Consider the following 25,177-nt stretch of genomic DNA (forward strand, 5'->3'; position numbering starts at 1 on the left):
AAAAGCACTTATACAAAAATTCATATCACCTTTTTCACAAAATCTTAACCAGACTTAAACAGTTGACAGAACTTCAACCACACAAAATAGCAGAAGTTTAAAAAGAAAGTAAATTACATAGTGTTCTGCAAATATCTATTTACTTGCCTCCCCACAAGGGCAGAGTTAGACTCTGCAAAAATGGGATAGTAACAAAAACAAAAATTGCCTCAATCTAGGATTTCTCCATCACAGACAGAAGACAGAAATCGTATAATGAAAACAAATACTACACTTTGCTCCTTACTAAAAAGCTTTCTTGTTGTTCATCTCTGAGCGCTGTCAAAAAAAAGCTCTAACATAAATGATGAATTTTATTTAATCTATAAATGGAACTGACAGATGCTACAAGTCATAACGAGTCTACCACCCCTAAAATCCAGTCTTTCCTCATTATAGTAGGGGGTTGATGCTCACAGAATTCTGGTTTAGGCAGAGTCACTCATAGCAGACAGGCCTAGCACCAAGCATTATTAGGGCTGCAATCTTACGTAAGAGAGCTCAGGTGAAAATCCAGGAAGAATTGGCATTGGGATCTGTCTTCTTCAGATCATGTCTGCCTCTATGTGTGGTAAGTGAAGAAGTGTTAGCGGTGAACCACAAATCAACAAAGTGAAAGTGACAACATTGCTTCTGCGGCAGTCAACCACTGCGCCTCATTGTTCTGATGTTTGGGGGTAAAAACCTGCAATTTTGTATATAACTAATGAGTGTTACATATTAAGGACACTACGTCTGTGGCGATTAAGTCAGGTAGTTTGAATTTTGACAAAGGCCATGTTTAGTGCATGTTATGACTACCCTAATCTGCAAAACAGAATCATTCTCAGAGACGGATCGTGTAAAATTGAGGCAGGGGCAGCAGGTCAAACTGTAGACAAAACAAAGGTATAATTTGAACGATGACGAATGGCATCACGATTTTTTGAGCCAAGAAAACAAAGGTTTTCAAATCTGTCTGCCTGTAGAACCACCCCATTGTGTGTTTGCCATGTGTTGCAAAAGGCATACGGCCAATAATGTACAAAATATGTTTATAATTTAAGCAAAATGTTTCACCAATATTCCTATCCGTGTGCGTTAGTCGTTTCAACTAAGTTACGAAATAAAAAATAATCAGCTAAGAGAACATTAGTTTCTCTTTCTCCCGAGTCAATTCTCTCCAACTCTCAGCGAACATCTCCTTGTTTTCTCTTTCTTCATGAAAAGAAGCTTATTTCTACGGCAGCCACTAGGGGAAACGATGATGAAGACAAGTGGCGATGTCAGATACGTGCATATAAATATCCCACATGTACAAAGAACGTAGGTTTGTATTAAAAAAACTTTATTTTGTTATTGAAAACGTAACAAAGAACTTCAAACAAACCAGACAGCCCTGAGGCACAATCTTCATAAGTTCTATGCAGAAGTCAGACTCTCTTAACAGCAATAACTATAAGCATCATAATGCCATAGCAGGTATAGCATATGTGGGCGTGCCTGCAATTAAAATTTAAGCCTTTTATCTTTAATCTGTTCTCTTCATTTAATAAGACAGCATGATGATGTATTGATGTGAGAGGCAAGGTCATAGAGATCAAAGGTCAGGATTTATGAAGAGAACAAAGGTCAAAACAAAGTTTCTGTACTAGGTTTTAATTGATAATATCTATTTATAGAAAAAATTAGCAAGATTAAAGATGTGTCGAAATAATGCTGACAATGGTAATCATACACACAGGGCTAGAGTAAGCATATGGCTAGAATAGTGGAAAATTCAATTCTTTCGCCTATATTAACAAACAAAAATAAAGAAAAACTTGTATGATGTAGATACCCATGACAAAACAAAAATATCATATTGCAAAAATCATATAAATTGATCAAATAGTTTTAGCTTTTATAAAGAGGTTCAATTTTAAGCAATTAATGAGAATTTGTAGGTATTAAAGCATAAATATGAATTATTGCAGTGTTATCTTTCTTGTTTTTTCTTTTGAGATTTTTTTTTCCAAAATGGTAGACAAGACAATTCACTTCTTGGATAATCATAAAATTTGATTTATTTAAAAATAATACTTGATCAATGTCATTTTTAAAACTTGATATTTTCATTAGTTACAGTAAAGTATAGCAAGATGAAAGACGGATTTGCAAAAATAATATTGAGAATGGTAATTATCCACACAGGGTTAGAGTAAGCAATTTCATGAAATTAACTTTTCTAGAACTTAACTAGAATCATGACTATGTCACGAGAGGAAGTATGTCACAGAGAAACGAGATCGATTCTATTTTCTTGTGTTTAAGATGTCAAAATGAACGGACGTTTGTGTTTTCTAGGTCCACTACAACTACAGGGGTGAGGCAAAACTGGAAATTATTGCAGGGGAAAAAAAATAAACCAAAAATTAGAAGCAAATAATGGCATAGTTGTTGCTCTTAAATTCCTCATATTATTATATTTACTAGAAGAAAATAAAAAAAAATTAACAAGAGAGACAAAAAAACTCGTAGCACTGATGCTCCTCTCTCCTCACAACATAAATACTCCTAACTAAACGAGCAAACGCAAACAGCAAAATCCCACTCTTTCACTGTAGAGACCCCTGATTTTTTAGAGCATTCTACTTTGACAGTTTCTTTCCCGAAACTGCTGCACTTTAAAATTCTGTTCCTGTTTCCTCAAGTGTGTACTAACATGCAGACAGAAAAAAAAAAATGAACAGGATTCGACAGAGAACACCAACCAGATGTTTGTTTCCGTCTTAGATCAAAAATACTAAAGTTTATCACACACACATACTAATTGTTCTCAAGTTTACAACAGAAAAAAAAATGTTTTGAAAACCAATGAAACAGTATTTTTAAAAACGTTATTTTGTAAATTGCAGAATGCAATAAATTAAGAATATAGGATTAAACAAGAACAGAAACAACACCAGATAAATGTCTCATAAGTGCATGAAACCCAGTATAATGTGGGAACCAGAGTTGTGTTGTTTGGGTAAGAGTCAGGAAAAATTCACTCCTTTAAAGAGTTGAAATTGGATTTGAGCCTTGATTTTCACAATGTATTCCATAAAATTTTTTTAAGACCTTGTCCATTAAAAACAAAAAAACTATTGATTCCATAAACATAAAAAAAAAAAAAAATGAATAAACATTGGCGAAGAGTGGAAGTTACATTGTCCAAAATATAACTGGCAATGGTTGCATAGTAGTTCAAATAATTAAAAGAAACCATTAAATTCTTACCAGTGTGAAAAATATGCCTGTCTTTATTCAAAACGGAAATGCTATAAATCTAATATATAAAAGCGAAAATGTGTGTGTGTATGTGTGTGTTTGCTAGTGTGTGTGCAATTTTTGTATGTCTGCCAAAGGCTTTTTTTTTTGGGGGGGGGGGGTCACTCATTCTTACAACTTTTTATATACTCCCTAGATTATAATATCTCCGATTTACAAAACGAAGTCGTCTTTATATTTTATTTGAGCGACTTTTATATTACAAAATTCGCGCAGTGATTTAATTTCTCTATGGCGTGATGTTTGACCTAGAAAACCAGACGTTGACGTTCGTTTAACCACCTGCTTTTTTAAATGTTTAATTTCACCCATTCTCACTTCTCTGCTCGCTTAATGTCGCGGTAACGTGTCACTTTTTTTCCGCCTTAGCCTCAAGGCTTCTGGTTTGAGTCTACCTCCTAAGCAAAACTTTTTTTTTTTTTTTTACACTGACAAAACACCCGGGCAACGCTGGCCACCCCTGCAAGTCTAATATATAAAGAGCAAGTGTGTGTGTATGTGTGTGTGTGTGTGTTTGTCTCACAAAAACTTTTGACATGTGCGACGGATCCTCACAAGAACGGTATTGTTATAAACGTTGATCCTTCAAACAACAAATATCGAAAAATTGGCCAAAAACATTCATTCCTTCACCCTCAACTGGGCAGTTTTGTACAAAAAAGGGTCGCTTTTCTTGTCAACATTTTCCCCAAGTCATCTTTTCCGTTGGATTGACTACGCTTAATTTCAATGCTCTCAACTTCTGCTTGCACCATGGACGCATCAGCCATGATGTTACGTTTTATTTTTCCATTCCTTTGCATTACGGGTTCGAGCCTGCCTGCCTACTACAACTTTTTTATTTAACAATCCTCTTCACCCAAACTGTCTACTGTTGTTGTATGTATGTCATGCAGATTTTTTTTTTTTTTTTTTTTTTAATATAGGGGGAATTCTGGACAAGAACCTAAATCTTTACTTGCGAGAAAAAAAAATAAAAAAAAATGGTCAGAAACAAAAGTCAGATCTTTTAAAAAACTCAGTTTACCATCTACAGAAAAGATATTGACAAAACCTTGAATCCAAATTCTTCAGCCAAGAAGTAAACTGATTGCATCTACATGTATGTGATGGATATAAAATATTCAAATTTACTTTTATTTTAGTATTGTGTATAGGAATGAAGAAAATTCACTTACCAATAAAATTTCAAGACCGGAATGTGGTCTAATCCAGTATTTTTTCCACAAATTTTTAGCCTACAAAAGACAAATTTTAAAATCTGTTAAAATAGTTTTAAATATCCAAGTATGTTTTCATTTAAAATAAGTCAATTATAAACTTTCATTACTCTTGTTGAATAATAATAAAATCTAAAAAAAAATTATACAAAAGAGTTTGTTTTGTTTTACGGCATATAAACCTTTCTCAGGTTATTTAATGCAGAATCGGGGGGGGGGGGGGAGAAGAAGAAGAAAAAAAAAGAAAAAGTTTTTATGCTTTAAGTTTTTTTTAATATATTGAAATAATTATTCCTTTTGTTTAGTTGTGTTATTTTGTAGAAAAATTTTTTTTTTTTTTTTTTTTTTGCCTTTACAGGACATGATTGAGTCTCACAAAGGGAAAAGAAAAAAAAATAACACCATTTTAGGTCAGGAAGCTAATTTATTCAGACAGCCTGATTTAGTAGCACTAATTTTCAATTGGACAAAAAATTTATATGATAGGGATGAGTGTAACATTTCACTCTTACTCCATTAGACACGAATTAACATAAAACTTCATAGCTATTTGTACCTATAACCGACTGCTATATATGCCGAGTATCACCATTCAAAATTATATATCTATATATATTTAATTATATATCTATAAAAGTGAGAATGTGTGTGTGTGTGAGAGAACAATTCTCAACCTATATACTTAACAAATTTTTGATCTACAGACTTGAAATTTTGTATATAGGGTATTCAGACATGTGAAAAACTTTTTAATCAGTTTTCATCCGGAAAAAAAAAGGGGCTCCTAAGGGGTCAAAATCGAACAATTGGTACTTGTTTTTATTTTTTAATTTTTTTTTTTATCTGTTTGCCAACTACTTTATAACTGTGCATGCACGGTTGTGAAACATACCAGCTTATGTTAAGAATAAGTAGGTTTGAAAACATGTTTTAAAAGATCATGGCAAGCTGGTCTAATGGTTATAGTATTTGACTCTCTGTTTTAAGATTTTGGTTTCAATCTCAGCTCAAGTATTTTTTTCTTTTTACTTACAAGAACTGAACTGTTTAGAAAAACATAATACTCGCATGCACCTGCCTCAGTTTCTTTCCATTTTTTTTTTTTTTTTTACTTTATTTTATTTAAAAGGAATTTAACGTTATGTATAATACCTACGGTATTTCTGTTTATAATAAGTAGGGCTAGGACAACAGCATATTCTTTCCATTATTTTGACTCTCGAGTGTGTATCCGTTGATATCTTATATGTTTTTATATAGAGTGATGTGGTTCTCGATTGATTAAATGTGCCTGTGTCGGAGTCAAAACAATGAAAAGAATATGCTGTTGTCATAGCCCTGCATTAATCAAAATAATATTTATGCATATTTTATGACCGGGCAATGTCATAAGTAATATACGAAGGTTGTTCCAAAAGTAAAGCCTATTTTTGACATCCAAAAGTTGAAGAGCTACGAAAACAGGAGTGGTACCATTAAAACGAGGGATCTTATGTGGTTCTGAATTTATATTTATACAGTCATCAACATTCTCAATGAACTTTTGCCAGCAATGATGGCTGTGTATAGGTATCTGGTGTGCGCTTTGTTATATAAGAGTTGCTCTAAAGTAAAGACTCCTATTTTTTTGACTCGAAAAATTGAAGAGCTATGAAAACAGTAAAGGTACCATTAAAAGAACCTGTGCGCTAGAATTTATTTTTCTACATAGTCACCACCATTCTCAATGCACTTTTGTCAGAAATTCAATGACATATCTCTGTTTTTGACACACAACAATGATACAACGGGGTTTGCTTTCTTAGAGTCACACACTGTCAGTATCTGCAACAAAGAGATGATACTTTCAGGCCATGAATTTGCAATCCCCTCTGATCCATTTAGGTGGAATACAAATAGAAAACATTACTTTTGGAATGCTCCTTGTAATTTGTAATAAATGAATAGTCTATAAATGGTTTAATCCATAGATGGAACCCTAATAGGTACTTTGACTCATAGTAGACCAAGGAATGACTAAAGGTTGGCCCCCCAAACCCCCCAAATTAGTGACATCATGACCAGTTGGACTGCAAGATATGATTTTCTAAAGTAGATTTTTAGAAATAGAATAAAACTTATGTTTCTTAATTTTTGAGATAAGGATTGGTTATTTGTATTATTTGGACTACTGTTCTCATCTTGAGTATCATTTTCACAATGTTTCGGTTGATGTAACCTCCGACCTTCTTCAGGTGTATCTTGTGGTTAGAGTACTTGGAAAAGTCAATTGTAAAAAGTGATATCCTCCTGAAGGTTGAAGGTTTAATCCTCAGTGTAAGCAACAGAAAAATACAATTGCGAATTATTTAAGACCTCTATCCAGTCATGGCTGATGGAACAAGAGCATGCTACCCCCGTGAAGTAAATAAAGAGTTCTGCTTGAAATTCTGGAGTTTGACATGATACACCTGAAGAAGGTCGGAGGTTACATCAACTGAAACATTGTGCAAATGACACTCAACATAAGAACAGTAGTCCAATGAATCCAAATAATACGAATAAAAACTTATTTGTTTAATTTGGATTCTTCGGACTAATGTTCTCATATTGAGTATCATTTGTACAATGTTTCAGTCGATGTAACCTTTGACCTTCTTTCGGGTGTATCTTGTTAAACTTGGGAGTTTGAACAATCCAAATAATCCTTAACTCACAAGTTCAGGACCCTAGTATTAATCTCAAAACTATAAATAGAAATAGACAACTGGAGAGAAAAAAAAAATATCTGATGTATATGATTTTATTGGAATCTTTAGATGAATAATTTGTATATTTTTTTTTTTTTTTTTGCAGACTGTTATCCTCATCTTCAGTCATTTCGCAAGGTTTCGGCCAACTAATCCTCTGGCCTTCATCAGGTGGTTGTTAATCGTGACAGGATAGGAATGCTGAGTCTCTCTTAACTGTATCCTCATTAATTACTGCCTTCCATAGTTGTTGTCGTCTCACCACATTTTGGCCAACTAATCCTCTAGCCGGCTTTAAGTAGGATTGAAACCGCTATTTCCAGATAAGGCTTACCTGGAACCGTAGAGATTCAACATCTATCCACTGCACCACGGACCCAGAAGGGTGATTAAGGTTGGATTTTTTGTTCTTATAAATCTAAGTTTTCCTTTCTTATCTGGTCTTTCATAGTCGGGTCCGTACCGAATGGTATAAACCACCTGATGAAGGCCAGAGGAATAGTTGGTCGAAACGTTATGAAATAAGTATGAAGATGAGGATAACAATCTGCAAATAAATAAATAAATAATCTGATTTAGTTTTAAAAAATTCGACTCCTGACCTAAAAAATGAAGAACTGATCCATGAAAGGGGGGTGGGGTGATATCTACTTATATATAAAATGCACTTTGTATGTATGAATGGACTCCAAAAATGGCTCGGTTGAATTTTTTGGAATTTCATACAAATGTACTTATGTTTCTGGCATTGTTAAATATTGTACTGGAATACCTCGGATAAATATCAAAAACTAATAAGTGATTAAAAGAAGGAGCAGTCCACTTTTGAAAAAAGTCAACATTCTAAGAGAGCCTAAAATCACAAATGCATTTGAGAAGTTTAATCAATGCACAAGCAGAAAGGCCCAGCCTATAAAATCAACAGTAGGTTCTTTGATAAGATGGGTGTTTTCGAAATGAATGCTTCTGTTCAGAACACAATTGAACCATGATACTTGACTTTTACATTTTAAACTTTAATTCAAGCTATTTTATAAAAATAATATAAAATCAACAGTAGGTTCTCTACAGTGCAATGTAGACTACAATTTATTGTGGACTAAGTCACAGTGGGAAGGCATGTGAAGCTTGCTTCCCTGTGCACCATGGTGAGTACTCGACTAGATCAGGCACGGTATATCAACCCTTTTCGGGTTATTTAATGCGGAATCCAGTTATTTCAGAAAAAAAGTTTTTATGCTTCAAATTCTTTATATCTTCAAATATTTATTCGTGGTGTTTACTTAGTTGTTTTATAGAGGAAAATTGTTTTTGTTTTTAACTTTGCAGAACATGATTGAGTTTGACAAAGGGAAAGGCAAAAAAAAATAGAGAAGCATGCATGGTCCCCCGTGAGTGCAGTGAACAAGGCATAAAAAAAAATAAGTTCAGCATTGACCCCCCCCCCCCCATTTAGCCCAAAAGTCCCCAGGGGACATCAAATCTTGGTGAAAATGAACAAACGGTGCAGTCTTAACATATGTAAATTTGAGTTCTGCCAAAACCATAACATATTTAAATTTGAGTTCAGCATCATGCAAAACTAAATGGACACACACAGAAAATTTTGAACAAATATGGTAAAATAGTCCCAAAAATGGAGTTTTTATTATCCCTAAAAGAGCCCTTAGGGGACACCCAAGAGTTATCGTGAAGTATAGACAAACAAAATTATATAGAAATCTGTTAGTTACAACTTTTCAGAAAGTTTTATAAAAATCCAAGGCATCAATTTTTTTTTTTTTAATAAGCACAAAAGTGTCAATTTTAGCCATTTTTAACCCGAAAGGCAAACCGGGAAGGGGGGGGGGCAACCAAAGTTTTCCCGGAAAATCCGTTCTGTTACTTGTTAACTCATATCATGTTTAATGTTTGCGGAACATTTCAAGGCGTAGTTATCGAGAAAAGTGCAGATAGATGAACGGACGAAGGTGAATTTACAGGTCCACCTTCCTTTAGTCAGGGGACAAAAATAAGCAATAGTATCAATGTTTGGTGCATTTTTGGCCAGGAAGCCAGTATCTTCAGACAGATCATACAAGAATTTAGGAATGAATCTTGGGCACGTTTCTATAATAGTACTCAACGATAACAAGCAGAGCTATACATTTAGTATTAATTTTGTTTTTTACGCAAGCATTTTCGGTTGCATACGTGCAAAAAGAGAAACGGAGACAATCAATTGGATGATTAAAATCACATGATCATGTTTTCTGAAAGTTTCTTGTCAAAACCATTTTCCTATTTATTTTTCATCATAACTAGGCCCGAAGAAACTTAACCTAATAAACATGTGTTCGAAAAAGCCCAAAAAGATTTGTATAAATAAAAAATTATACTAAATTAACACATCTGGTATTGCCCGGGAATAAAAGTAATTATTACATATTAAACACGAATCTGCAGAAATTTATCTCAAAATTCAATTTTTTGGAGGGTGGTGAGGTTGGTGGTGTGTATTTTTCATTTTGTAAATTTCAACCATGTTTAAAACAAGATGGCGCTTTGCCTAAAAGCTTGAAAAATTAAGTCGTTTACTTCATCATCATCAACATCATCCGATTTTGGTATTTAAAGTGTAGCACATGTTCCAGACATGAGTAACACTAGACAACATTTCTTTCTGTGATCTGATCCATTAATTGGGTTGCATGCAGTCAAATCACTTCGTACACACTCAAGCCAAGTCTACCATGCTCCCTAGTGCCTGAAATATTCAGGTGTGTGAGTTGATGTAAAAGCTGTCAAGCACATAAGGTGTGCATCCGCTTCCATTTTTTTTTCTGGTCTAATCCAAGAGAAATAACTTTGTATGGATGAATACATAGTTTCTTTGAAATTTTTATTTTTTTGTTTAACAAATGTGGAACATTTGATAAATCATAAGTATTAATATATAATAACGGTTTCTTTGGAGAGAGATATTTCGTTTTTATAAATATTTTAAAAATGTATATGTGACATACAGTAAGTAAATTTTGGAATTCATTGATGAGAAAATGATAGATGAAAAAAACGAAGAAAGAGAAAGGGAAAAAGAGTGCAAAGAGAAAGGGAAAAAGAGTGCAAAGAGAAAGGAGAAAGAAAGAACAAAAGGGAGAAAGGAAAAAGAGAGAAGAGAAAGGAATGAGAAAGAGAAAGAAGAGCAAGAAAGAAGAAAGAGAGAGAGGAGAAAGGAAGAAGAGAGAGGAGAAAGGAAGAAGAGAGAGGAGAAAGGAAGAAGAGAGAGGAGAAAGGAAGAAGAGAGAGGAGAAAGGAAGAAGAGAGAGGAGAAAGGAAGAAGAAAGAGGAGAAAAGAAGAAGAAAGAGGAGAAAGGAAGAAGAAAGAGGTGAAAGGAAGAAGAGGAGAAAGGAAGAAGAAAGAGATAGAGAAAGAAAAGAGAGATAGAGAAAGAAAAAAGAAAGAGAGAGAGGGAGGGGGTTATTATCTCTTAACATATTAGTAAAGAAGAGTTTACAATAAGCTGTCATTGATAGTGACGGCTTACATCATTACAAGAAAAAACAACTATGACCCCCCCCCCCTCTTTATTTCGAAATATTATTAAGCTCATAATTCAATGTATTTCTTCTATTTTCTTGTTTTCAGAGTTAAACCAAGACCAGGAGGAGGATACTGAAAAGGAGGAGGCTAAGCAATTAAGTGGGAGTGGGAGGAGAAAGATGAGGAAAGGATGAATACATGTGTGTGTTGTGTGTGCAAGCACATGTGTTTACTACAGCCATTATTATTACCAATTATTACAACATTGCTGCTGCTACAGCAGTAACAGCAGGCTTTAACTACAAAAGATGCCAAACAAAGATACACATACGATACCCCCCCCCCCTACTTCTTACCACTGGCTATCAGTAATGATAAGCTCTCACTCTGTTAATAATGACAATATTTTTGTATGTTCAATAAGGAAGAAGGGGGGTGCAAATAGTTGAGACCATCATATCTGATAAAGTAGTTCAATATATCACAATATGAACAGCCCTACCCTTACAAAGCAAGAAGAAAAAAAGTAGTATTCAAACTGACATTTTCTTTTCATTATATCTAAAAACCAAAAAAACCAAAAACCAAAACAAAAAAACCTTTAATGTGGCCACGTAGATCTTTGCTAAAACAATGGTACAAAATTTATTTTGGTAGCTCGAATTATCCACCGAATTATAACTGTTCAAAGTTCGTTCGGAAATTGTTGTCTGTTGTATATTGGATAAGAACTTAATTTTCACAATGCATCATTAAAAAGGGCGAATTAAAAAAAAAAAAAATTTAAAAAAATAAAAATTCCTTACGAATGTAGCATCACTGCGATGGATGAGAAAAAAAATCAGAATGGACGAAATAATTATTAGATGAAACCAACTTTAAACATTCGCCAAAATTCGAATAAATGTGCAAAAAAAGACACGAGAGCACAAATTTGTTCATATAAAAATTCATTTCAACAGCTAATACATCGAATCTTCGTAATATGATTTACACCACATTAGAGATCAAATAAGATTTTTTTTCATTTAATAGTAAATGCATACCCCCACCAGATTTAGATAGAAATACAATCTGCTTAGAAGATGAACATTTCATTTATGAAATGTGTTCATTGAACAATACAGATGAAGCTGTTAAATGAAACACACATACAAAGCACTCCACTTCTAGATTTGAAGCAAAGAAAAGCAATTTTCCAAGAGGCCAAAGTTGTGAAAAAAAAAAAAAAAAGTATTGTATGAATATTTTGTTTTAACAAGTTTCAGAACATTTTTTTTTTTAAAATCATTTAATAAAAAATTAAAACCAACAATGAGTGGTCTTTTTTGTTTGTTAAACATGATTTTACAGACAAATTTATCTTTAGTTAACCTTTGAGAACTACATATTTTCATTTACTAACCAAATAGAAAAGTTACTAGCCAAACCTACGTGATTTTTGAAATATGACATCATCGTTCCGTGACGAGTACATATTTTAAACAAAAATATAAAAACTAAGTGAATTCTACAAATGCACCAAATTTTCTGTTAAGATTTGAAGGTATACACATTCACATTTCTTCAGATATTTATTAAACAGCTTCGTAAAAAAAAAAAAAAAAAAAAAAAAAATACGTATATAGGTTTATATTAAACTTGTTATTGTTTAAATAATTTGACTTTGCTCGTTTTATAAAAAATTAAAAGGTTAAAAAGACATTTTTCCACCCAGTAATGAGCTTTGGAAGATTGTTGGTGAAAAAAAAAAAAAAAAATTAAATAAATAAAAATAATGACACAAGAGAAAGAAAGAAAGAAAAAAAAAAGATTAAATTTTGTTTGCATTTAAATTTTATCAAAAATACCTAACCACAAAATAAAGATATCGCAAGTTGAAACCAAAGAGAACTTCACTTATATTTTACCAATGTTTGCACTTGAAACTGTATTGCGATATATATATATATATATATATATATATATAAATTAGGTATGAAAAAGCAAAGATCAACAATTAATAAATTTTGTATTAATTCAACACTCGTCTAGCTGAAACCATTATCAATAATTTCCTCCACTTCATCTATGCCTAAATCTAAACGTAGATTCCATGAATAAAGCTCCTTTTTTAAAACTGTACGCCCGTGGAACTCTTCTATTTCCCTGCTTTCCAACTGACTACAATATGGCCATCTTCAAGTCCAACATAAACAAGTTCTTGATGAACCATTCCCTTCAGTAATCCAATTTACCAAATTTCCACTATTAACGATTACTACGATATTGCCCCATTAACTACTGTACACTCATTAACCGTTGTCCTAAAGTGGCCTCTGGGCCTTGATAAGCAGTGACTCCTTTGTGTGTGTGTGTGTGTGTGTGTGTGTGTTATATTGTATGTCACATCTGCTTCAAGATGTGCAAATCTGCGGTGGAAGTGCAGAGTCATCTGAGATGGCATGGACGGCAAGATTGGGAGAACTCAATGTGACGGCGATCATCTGGAAAGATGCAGCAATCATATATACATATATATATATATACACAAAGTGTACAAGACCGCACAGGATGGAATTTGGAGACCGCTGAACTGCAAGAAGTGGAGAGTGAGCGTGCGTAATATTAGAAAACGTCCGAGCCAAGGAAAAGTGGCTTTAAACAAATTAGAAGAATTATATATGTAACTCATCTATTGAACATGCGGTGTAATAGGAAGTCTGCTACACTCATGGTGTAATAGGAACTTATTAACGGACTAAATAAAATCGTCATTTTGTATGCTTTTAAAAAGTCCAAATGATTTCTCATTAAGAGAAAATTTGTGAATACCAGGTTCTGTATGCAAAATATGGTCTTGTTTGTCAAGGATTGACCACCCATCTGTAATAGCCCTGTGCTGTTTGTTGTGATCTGCAGAGACCAGAAAATTATCAGATTATTTCAGAAAAAAAAAAAAATAAATAAAATAATAAAAAAATTAGATTAAAAAAAGTAAGGCCACTTTACAGTAAAAAAGCGGCAATCACCACACACACAATATATATAGCCTTTTTTCTTTCTTTTTTTTAAAGAAGCGGCAAACTTTAAATTGGCAACTATTTTTGTTTTGTTTTTTTAATTGCAGATTTGGCAACTACTGGTTATTTTGAATTCAGCTTAGTTTGGCAATTCATCACAAAGTGACCGACACCCAAGCAGTGTTTGTAAGTTGTGCAAATTTATTTTGGAAATCATTTTGAAACATTTAATGAATTAATAATTTCATGAAATGGACCTGACAACCGACCACCTAGTTTGTACAATTTAATCACAATAGATTATTTTCTTTGATGATATGTAACTTCTCATTTTGATGCTAATAAACCAGACACAATAGACCAGTTGGAAGACAACATTCAACATATTAACGCTGAAATACAGCCTTAGTAATAATGTGTAAAGTTTGTGAAAATTGGACCTTTAGATTACGCCATATTATGCACAAGCTGCAAGAGCCATATACCTGAAATTGTATTTAAATTATAAATGCCAAAAAATTAATCTTTCAAATAAACCACATATTTGAATAATAAATATACTTTTGTGCCACTTATTTTAATGTTTGCCATCTCTAAAAAAACAAAAATAACACCTCCCACCAAAAAACCAAACAAACAAGTAAAGCTTCCTATTTTCTTTTTAACTCAAAAAAAGTTGAACTACGAAGACGTGAGTGGTACCATTAAAATGACTTTTTGTGCTCCAGAATTTATTCTTCTACATAGTAGACACCATTATTAATGCCCTTTTTGCCAGGAATTCCATGAAGCATCTCTGCTTCCGACGCATGTTCATGGCAGGAGTGGCTTTCGTAGAGTCTTACACAGTCAATACCTACAACAGAGATGAAACTTTCAGGTCATGAATGTGTAAGTTCAATCATAATACCAATGCAATTTGCAATCCTTCTGATCCTTTTGGGCGGAATAAAAATAGGAGGCATCACAATTGGAACTTCTCTCTCTCTCTCGCAATTTAATCAACTGAGTGCTAACGTGAAAATTGAATCTTTAGATTACGTCATATTATGGCGATATATTATACACCATATCATAGATTGTGAAATGTTGCTACACTGTAGCAGCATTTCACAATCCTCAAGTGCACTTCTGAACTGGCATTGTTTGAATCTAATGGCAAGAAGAATTCCAGGACGACTGCAAACCATGGAAGGTTTGGTTGGTCGTTTTGTTTTATGGTATATCAACCCTTTTTAAGTTATTTAATGCTGAATCCAGTTATTTTGGAAATAATATTCATGTTGCATCCAGTTATTTTGTAGAAGGTTTTTATTCTTCAAACTCTTTGTATCTTCAATCGATAGTTTGTAGTGTTTGGTTTGGTTGTTTTATAGTGGAATTTATCAATTTTTGTTCCCTGCCCTGCAGAACATAAGTTTTGCAATCGGAGAGGGAAAAGGGTTACAGTATTAATGTTTGGTATAATTTAAGTTAGGAAACCAGTCAGGAAGTGGGGGGAGATAGAGAGAGAAAAGGGAAATGGGAAGAAGAAAAAAAGGGGAAAGGTGGATTGTTGTTTTTCATAGCATAATTAAGTTTTGCAAAAGTAGAAAAACAAAAACAATCAATGTTAGGCGCATTTCGTCTAAGGAAGCCAATATCTTCAGACAGCCTGATTTGGTAGCACCAGACAAATTATGTAAAACCGAGAAAGACCTTCGGTATTTGATAATATAGACAAGTACAAAAACATTAATACCCCTTATTTCAGAATTTTCTTTCTAGAGAAGTTTGCATAACCAAGGCTTCAGAATTTCATCTATCCTACAAATCCATTGCTGAAGGGTGGGGGGTGGATGATATAAAGATCGATACCTTTCAGAAGGGTATTATTGAAAGTGATACAGTAGCTGGGACAAAACTTAATCGGGCACTCTGAGGTGAGTTTGTAGCTAACACATGACATCTTTGTCTTCTATCTTCTAGAATATAAAGGACAATTGTCTGTGTGTATGTTTGCATGTCCAGCTAAAAATTAAAAATGACAAAACAAATGCTAAGTATTTTCTGGAACAGTGTTGCACTGGATGAATCTATACTCCTATAATTTTTTTTGTGTATTGATATTCATATTAAAAACCCTTTTTCTATTTATTTAAAAAGGAAAATACAACTTTGTTATATATGGGTTGTGAAATTGCATTCATCTGCAAAAGATCTAGCTAATTTGCATATTCTTTTAAACATTCATTTTAATTAACTCCCTATTAGTTTTTTTTTTTGGTTTTCTTATGGAATGATCATCTTTACTTAACTATTACGTGTAATTATATTCATGCAGATATTCTACATGATTTATACCTGTGTAATATTTGCATTAAAAAGGTTATAGTAAGCACAAACATCTTTCTATATATATTTATGTATGCATATATATATTTGTTTAAAATATATTGCCTATCAAACTCAGTCTTTTTGGTTTAAAGACATGAAACTTAATATATAGGGTATTCAAACCCATGCAAAACTTTATATTTGGGTTTTAACCGGGGAAAATCTGTGCAATAATGTGAAAATTAAAAAATGAAATTTGGCAAGTGAAGGTCGAACAGCAACATTATTAATATGCATGTGTAACGTAATAGTTATCGGTTCAGGTTTTAATTTTTAGCCTTGCAGCAAACATGTCTTCATAGCTCAGCCATTAACTTCAAAAGAAAAAGCAAATCGTAAACTAAACGTTTTAGTTTTGATTCTCAGTGGTGACGCACGAGTCATTTTTTTTTTTTTTTTTTTAAATCATTACTATGCTTACTATTATAATATGTTGGGTTCAATATAATATGATAATAAATACAAAATCTGCATTAATCAAAATATCATATTTAAGCATATTTTACGACTGGGCAAAGCCTCTGCCCGCTAGCATAGTCATCTCTAGTTTAGAAGTTCACTTGATTAAAATAGGATCTTCAGGTAAAAAAAATCCACAAGTTTACCTGACAGTAAACTTTCTATTGATTGCATTACTTGAATACATATGAAGCACAGGGAGTTGCTTGAACTGTTTGGTCATATTTGTATGTGGCCAACCAGCCATTCAGGTTTCAGATCTAGATATGGCTACACTGATGTTTCAGAATTTTTGAGACGAGGATTGATTATTTATACTGAATTCTTCGGATTACTATTCTCATCTAAAGTGTCATTTTCACGTAACTTCCGACCTTCAAGTATATGTTGTTGAACTAGGAATCTTTCTGCAAGGACCCATGGTCTAGTGGATAAAGTACTTGGTAAAATTCATTCGTAAAGTTACACTCCATTGGAGGTTCAAGGTTCAATCCTCAGTGTGGGTGACACTTAAAATACAATTGTGAATTACCTAGGTTTTCTACCCTTACAGAATGAGAGCCTACTACCCTCATGGATTAAATGAAGGGTTCTGTTCAAAATTCCATAAAGATTCTGGAGTTCGACAAAATCCACCTGAAGAAGGTTGGAGGTTACATCGACTGAAACGTGAAAATAGCATCACACGCACATGAACTGATTAAAAATTAAAAATAAATAAGATGAATAGACAAAATGTATAACAATTTTTTCAATTCTGATCCATTTTTGACCCCTTAAAACTATTTTAACCGACTAAAGACACATAAAAGAACGGTCCATAAAATATTCAATCATTTGAGACTCCATAGTGTAGCTCTGCGACTTTTAGTTTCAGAAGAGATAGAGTTTGAAAATATGGAGACAGACAGACAAAATGAGCTTTATAAATTAGATAATAATAGCATTATCTCTTATATAAATCTCGCCTATATGTATGTATGTATGTGTATGTATATGTATGTATGTAAAAGCCATATGTTGGTATACATAGATTTATTTGTTGATGTAATATGGAAAAAGCTATAACTAGGCAGGGGATATATGCTCTTTATAGCAAGGTATTTTGAAGAAGCCTAATGCTTCTCATCAGAAGAGCTAGGAGCTAGGTTGCAAAGATTTCAATGCAACATATAGCTAAGAGAATAATTGGGAGGATTAGTTATATATATATATATATACACACACATAATTTTATTACTTTATTCTTCATTGGGAAAAAATACTCATTTATATTCATCTAAAAAAGTGTTTATTGACTCTATAAGCAAACACTTCTTTCGACTTGTACTGACGTTTATATGATTCACTGTATATGTATTTTTATTGTTACTTCAGCACGGGCACTCATCAGTGCTAAAAATATAAAAAAAAACAAAAAACAAACAAAAAGTTTATTTGGGATAATTTTCTTTTGAACAATCTGTACATTTATAATTAGCTTTTTTTTTTTTAATGGATCAAAACAAGCTCGCATCATATGCCATGCACAAACTACATAATCCGGTTTGATCTGTACAAAATAACTTGTGAATTTTATATATAAATAATAATAGAACTAATAGAGATATTGTTTGAAATTTAAATTATTAGGAATTCAAGAATATCAATAACAAATTTTTTTTTTTTACGCTCCTGAATTTTTGAGATGAGGAATGGTTATTCGTATTATTTGGATTTTTTAAAACTATTGTTCTCATCTTGTGTCATTTTCAAAAAATGTTTTGGTCAATGCAATAACCGACCTTCTTCAGGTGTATGTTGTGGAACTCTGGAATGTTTCTGTTGAACTCTGTAATATGCACAGAATTTCTAACGGAACCCTTTATTTGCTTGATGGGTCCTTGCACAAGGACCCATAGTGCAGTGATTAGAGTACTTGGGGGGAAAAAAATCAATTGTAAAGTAATATTCTCCTGAAATTTACAAATTACTTAGGTGCTCTCTCCAGTCATGGCTGACGAAACAAGAACATGCTACTCCTGTGTAGTAAATAAAGGGTTCTGTTTGGAATTCTGTGAATATTCCAGAGTTTAACAAGATACACCTGAAAAAGGTTGTAGGTTACATCAACCAAAACGTTGTGAAAATGATACTCAAGATGAAAACAATAGTTCAAAGAATCCAAATATAGTACAACCCCGGGATACGGTGCCATAGGATACGTTTTTTTTTCAGGTTACGATGTGGAATATAATGTTTTTTTTTTCTGGCCCCTGGTTATGGTATTTGCCCCACCTTATGGTGTTATTTACAATGTTATTTGATTATATACATGTGTATGTGTATTATATACTGTACTGTATTTTGTTATTAATTTTTAATGCCGTATCCTGGGGTTCTACTGTAATATAAATTCTATTTTCCTTCTTTAAAGTAAATATTTAGCTTAAAGAAATAAATGAGAAACTTTCAGCCATAAAAATGTCCTTTTCAGGAGTATTTTTTTTTGTTTTTTTTGTTTTTGTTTTTTGTTTTCCATCAGATATAAAAATCTCCAAAGGTAAATAATAGTGATGGGATGATTCTAATACAATTACCGATTCCGATTCTTTCTAAATCTCTAAATATTTAACTATAAAGTTGTTATTTTTCTCCAATTATCCTAAAAACACAAGTTAAATGTACAGATATTTTCTCAAATGTAAAAATAAGAGATGACCTATAGATTTTAGTTTTAATATTAGTTTAAATTCAATAAACAATGATTGTTTTATCATTAATACCAGCAGTGGAAGATTTTGCTTTTGCGAAATCAAGTTAAAAAGACAATTAAAAGAATCCTTTTTGGTATCGGAAAATAGGTACAATTTTTTCTGATTGCGGTACCCCTAAATGCTCTGATTTTTCAGATTCAGCTTAATCGTCCCAACACTAGTAAATAATTTGTTTTAAAATACAAAAAATATTGTTTTGAGATTTCTTAAAATTCTAATAAGATCTCAAATCTCAAGCGATATTTCAAAAGTACCAATATTATTTTATTAAGCCATGTGTGACATAAAAAAACAAAAAAAAACTGTGGAACCATCGAACTTTCTGTGATCAACATCTCAATGAGCTTCTGTCCTAGAGAGATTTTTATATTCTCTAATGTCTAAATGATTAAAAAAAAAAAAAACAAAAAAAAAAAAAACAGATTGAGAAGGACTTTTATAGGCACCGCCAAAACTGGGGGGGGGGGGCAGGCCAGTACTTTTTGACGGACCGTCTTTTTAAAAATCTACCAAAAATCAGGTAATTATCCGATCAATACGAAATTTTCAGCGATTATTAGGAGAAGAATGAACTTTATAACAGTGTACTTATTTTTCATAAACGATATTTATATATATATATTTTTTTGCTTACAACCCCCCCCTTGTTTTGAAGTGGGAACAAATATGCTTAAAATAATCATCTGAAACTGAAATCAGCATATTGTGTTGTTGTAAGGGACAGAATTATAGATTTAAAAAAAAAAAAAAAAAAAAAAAAAAAAAATTGTTTGCATACCTTATTTTGACGTCTGAATATCAGAACTTCGATTGTGTTTAATTATCCCGCTTTTGAGTTTTGAAGTGTGAAATTCGATGAATATGTTAAGTAAAATAATTAATTTAAGTTAAGCAAAACAAAAAAAAAAAATTTTTTAATATTTATACGAAAAAAGCTATTTTAAAATTTTTGATAAATAAATTAATTTTTTTTTTAGCGAGCCGAATAATGCATGACCATTATTAAACAGGGCATGCTTTGAATAATCGATACCCAAAAAAAAAAATTCGATAAATATTGTGCCCTTTGTGTTAAAAATAGCATCATTTTTTTCGATCCCGTTTGAAAACGTTTGCCGCCTTTCGACTACGGTGGACCAAACGCGCTGAAATAATTTTTTTTTATTCTGCTTTAAATTGCCCCCCCCCCCCATTTTGGGGATCCTGGCCCCCACACACATACACATTAAAAACCAAACGCATACAAATGGTCACCCATCTGGTACTGGCCAGCCTCAGCTTAATAATACATTGAAATTTTCGTCACTGAAAAATAAGTTTTTTTTGGCCTGTTTGGTCTTCCATAGTTTGCTTTTTATCAAATGAAAACGTAAACAGAGTCGATCTGAACTCTACGTCAACGCGAAATATCTGGTTACCTATATGAATAAGTGGAATTATTTGAAATTCAGGTACTTATATTATAATATTTTTGCATATTCTCTTAGAAAATCATCCTAAATCTTAGTTAGACAATAAATAAATTAATTAATTATTTCAAAAACCCTTTTTTTTAAATATTTAAGTACGTTTTTTGTGCAAGACAAAAAATGTCAATTGTTAACTTTTTGGGAAAATTTAACATTTAAAATTGAATTAAAAATAGTAGAAAAAGTTTTACATTATTCTGTTTTCTATATGATAAAATTCAGGGTTTTATCTTTCTGGAAAAAAAAAAAAGTTACTCAGAAATAATGGATTTTAATAAATGTAATTTCGTTTTAAAAAACAACAACAACTTGATTTTGCGGCCATTTTTGGCGGTGCCTAGACTTTTATGATTGAAAACTTGCTCATTCATTTCTTTAAGGCAAATAATTTGTTTTAAAGAAAAAAAAAAAAAAAAAAAAAAAAAACCCTCGTTTTTGGGTTTCTTAAATTTGTAATCTCTCTTTCTCTATATATATATATATATATTCACATGCCTCCACAGTGATTTAGTCCACAATAAATTGTACTTTACATTGCACTGTAGAGAAACTACTGTTGATTTTAGAAACTATTTATAGCTCGAATTAAAGTTTAAAATGCAAAAATCGAGTACCATGGTTCAATTGCGCTCTAAATAGAAATATTCATTTTGAATGCGCCACTGTCATATCAAAGAACTTACTGTTGAATTTATATGCTTGGCCTTTCTACTTGTGCAGTGATGAAACTTCTCAAAAGCACTTGTGATGTTAGGCTGTATAAGAGTGTTAACTTTGGTCAAAATCGAACTGTTCCTTCTTTAATGTGATTTTTTTCAATTATCAATTTTTGATACTTATCAGAGGCATTCCAATACAAAGCTTATCTTTATTGTTATTTATTTTCACAACATTTTGATCGGTGTAACTTCCAGCCTTCAGGTGCATCTTTTTCGACTAGCGAATCTTTGTTTAATCCAAGTGCATTTTATAGAACTTTTAACTGAACCCTTTAAGAAGATTGTTCTTGTTCTACCAGCCACAACTGCATTGAAGTGTTAATTTTTATGTTATTTTTATTTATTGCTGTCTGTTACATGGATTGAGCCATCAACTTCCAGAAGACTGTCACTTAAATCTGACTGTTCCTATTTACTTGCCTCCCCACGAGGGCAGAGTTAGATACAAGGTCGATTTTTAATGTGGGAAAAATCCAGCTCCCCCCCAAAAAAAGGGCGCTCTGGATAAAAACAAAAATAAAAATTGTCTCAGCCATGAAGGGTTTCTCCTCAACTGACCGAGGACAGAAAAAGTAAAATGTATCAGAACAGATACTACACTTTATTTCTAGCCAAAAGACCAAAAATTCTGATTATTAATCAACGCTTTTAATTGTTATATTTTTTAATATTTATTTGCTGCTTTCTGGAATGCTGAACGAATACTAAAGAGACAGGTATGTTCGTAAATGTCCAAAATCACTTGATGCAACCCCCTTATATCGCATTTAACCGAACATGTCACATCCAACCTGCGTAGAAACTACATACGCTGCTAATATTTATTATTTCATTTTATTTTTTTCACTCACATTCACCCCTAACAAGGCATATCGCCACTTGGGCATAAGGGGCTACTATTTTGGACCATATATTTTGAATATATATATTAACAAGATGTTGGTTTACGCTACAAGCAAGTAGGGAATTCCAAAGTCTAGCTGTCCGAGGGAAGAAACTATTAAGAGTAGAAAGCTTTCTGGCATTTAGGGACCTCAACAGTGAAGAGGTGAGATTTTGTTGTTAAGTGGGTTTGTCGGGGATATGAACGTCGAGGGGGAACAAGTGCAACGAGTACACATTCCATTAAAATACTTGTAAAACAGACACAGTGATACAACATTGCAACGATGGGACAGGGTTGGAGCTTAGTTTCAAAGTGGGACCTATTAGATTTAAAACTCTTTTGAACCATATCCAAGAGGAAGAGGCTAGTGGTGGATGCACCAGCCTCGATGTGGCAACAATACTCCATGCATAGGCGAATGGTGACCTTGTAGAGGTATAGAATACTCTCAGATGTGAGTAGTCCACAACGTTTAAATGTGAGATGGCGGTGGTGTAGGCTATAACAATGAGGAATGACGAGTTGGCATACAAAGTTGAATTCAGTTGATTTCACAGCACCACTTTTCCTATGGATGTTGGCAACCTTCATGTAGTCCATTCTGTGAATACTCGATTAAAAAAAAAAAAAAAAAAGAAAAAAGAACGGGGAAACCAGTACCAAGAGCAGAATAAAAAATTTGGGGCACCGTGATTCATAGAAATTTCAATTCAATTGAAGGTAGGGGAGTGTGTGATCTTGCAATCTAAAGTAGATGGATGGTCAAATGTAAATTCAAAAACACACTAATTGTGATCGTTAGAACAGCTTTCTATCTACACATGTAGCCCCCCCCCCCTTCACAAGGTGGAATCGGTAACAAAAACACGCTAATCCCAACATAATAAACCTTCCACTAATAATTATTTATATAATGACAGGGTTATCCTGCATTGCTCAAGGGCATAGACAACAAAATAAAAGAGTTAAAAGAGTGTTTTTTTATAAAACATTTCACTCTTTTGTAACTGGTTCAATATAATAATAAAACACAAAACGTAAGATGACTAATTTTAGTTGCTTTTTAATTTGTTGAGATTAGGATTGATAATTCGCATTATTTCAATTCTTCAGACTACTATTCTCATCTTTAGCTTTATTTTCACAACGCCTCAGTCGATGTAACCTCCAACCTCAGGTGTATTTTTGTCGAACTCGGGGAATCTTTTGAATAGAATTTTTTTTTTTTAAAGCTCTGTGAATTTAATGGACACCTTATCTGGATTAAATAAAGGGTTCGATTCGAAATTTAGTGCAGATTCTTGAGTTCAAAGATTTTTTTTTTTTTACATAGGAGGCACCACTTATCAAGGCCCAGAGGCCACTCGAGGATAAGGTTAAAGAGTGTAGTAGTCAATGGGATAATATCATAGTAATCATTGGTAGTGAAAATTTAGTAAATTGGATTACTAAACTTCGACTACTAACGATTATTACAATATTTTCCCATTGACTACTGTACACTCTTTAACCCTCATCCTCGAGTGGCCTCTGGGCCTTGATAAGTGGTGCCTCCTATGTAAAAAAAAAAAAAAAATCTTTATTGAACCTGAGAATCTGCACTAAATTTTGTATCGAACCCTTTATTTAATCCACATAAGGTGTCCATTAAATTCGCACAGCTTTTTTTTAAAAAACAATTTCCATTTAAAATTCTGTGCAGATATTCCTGATTTTGATAGTAAGATTCCAGAGTTTGACAAGATACAACTGAAGATGGTCAGAGATTACCCTGAGCTAAACGTTGTGTGAAGAAGACTTAGGATGAGAACAGTAGAGAGAATAATCCAAATAATACTAATTTTAGTTGATTGAATATTATTGTACGTTTTTTTTTTTTTTAGCATAACATGGTCAGGTGGTCACACTGAATACAATGATGTAAAGTTTGGAAAGTGTATCTTGTGTTGTTTCTGACACATGCATATACACACTAACACGATTTTTCTCTGCATAATTGATAAAGACTATTTCTAGCGTTCCAATTACTGAGAATAGACATGATTTTAAGGATTTTGTGAATTCATTTTTTTTTTGTTCTAATAAAATGAACTACATTGAAAATTTGCCATTAAGATGAAGAAGGAAAGAAACATTTGTTTACATCATATACAGAACAATTCACATGTTTTGGAAAATGAACAAAATGTACAGAAATCATCTAAATCTGCCTTGGATTTTTATAAAACTTTCTGAAAAGTTGTACTGTTGGTACTAAAATCATTGAGTTATTAAAGACTAGCAGGCATACCCGGTGTTGCCCGGGTGTGTGGAGATGTAGTAAGGAATCCTCGGGAGGGGAATATAAAAAAGTAGTAGTAGCGGAGGGGGGTAATGAAAACAGCAAAACAACAGTAAGCAGTTCGGATGAAGAGAGGTTTAAAAAAAAAAAAAAAGTAGTAGGCGGGCAGGCTCAAACCCGTAACGCAAAGGAGGAAAAGAAGGTGGGGGGAAAAAAGTGACGCCTTTGCCGATGCATCCATGGCAAAACCAGAAGTCATAGACGTCGAAATTAAGCATAGTCAATGCAACAGTGACTCGCTAAAATGTTGGCAGAAAAATGTGACCTCTCCTTGTACAAAACGGCTGAGTTGAGGGTGAAGGAATGAATGTTTTTGGCCAATTTTTCGATATTTGTCGTTCAAGACATCGCGCTTCAAAACGATACT

General features: G+C 32.9%; 1 protein-coding gene across 4 annotated transcripts in view; it reads right to left on the reverse strand.

Annotated features, from left to right (window-relative positions):
• Positions 1–25,177, reverse strand: part of LOC145249717 (uncharacterized) — a 179,473-nt gene that overhangs the window by 53,082 nt on the left and 101,214 nt on the right. For all 4 annotated transcript variants that reach the window (XM_080111595.1, XM_080111596.1, XM_080111598.1 and 1 more), the window contains one exon: positions 4,509–4,568. The gene's annotated coding sequence lies outside the window, so the exon portion shown is untranslated. The remainder of the gene's footprint in view (positions 1–4,508; positions 4,569–25,177) is intronic.

This window comes from Euprymna scolopes, chromosome 28 (genome assembly GCF_053919585.1).
Source record: "Euprymna scolopes isolate OS-2025 chromosome 28, ASM5391958v1, whole genome shotgun sequence".
NCBI classification, from domain to species: domain Eukaryota; kingdom Metazoa; phylum Mollusca; class Cephalopoda; order Sepiida; family Sepiolidae; genus Euprymna; species Euprymna scolopes.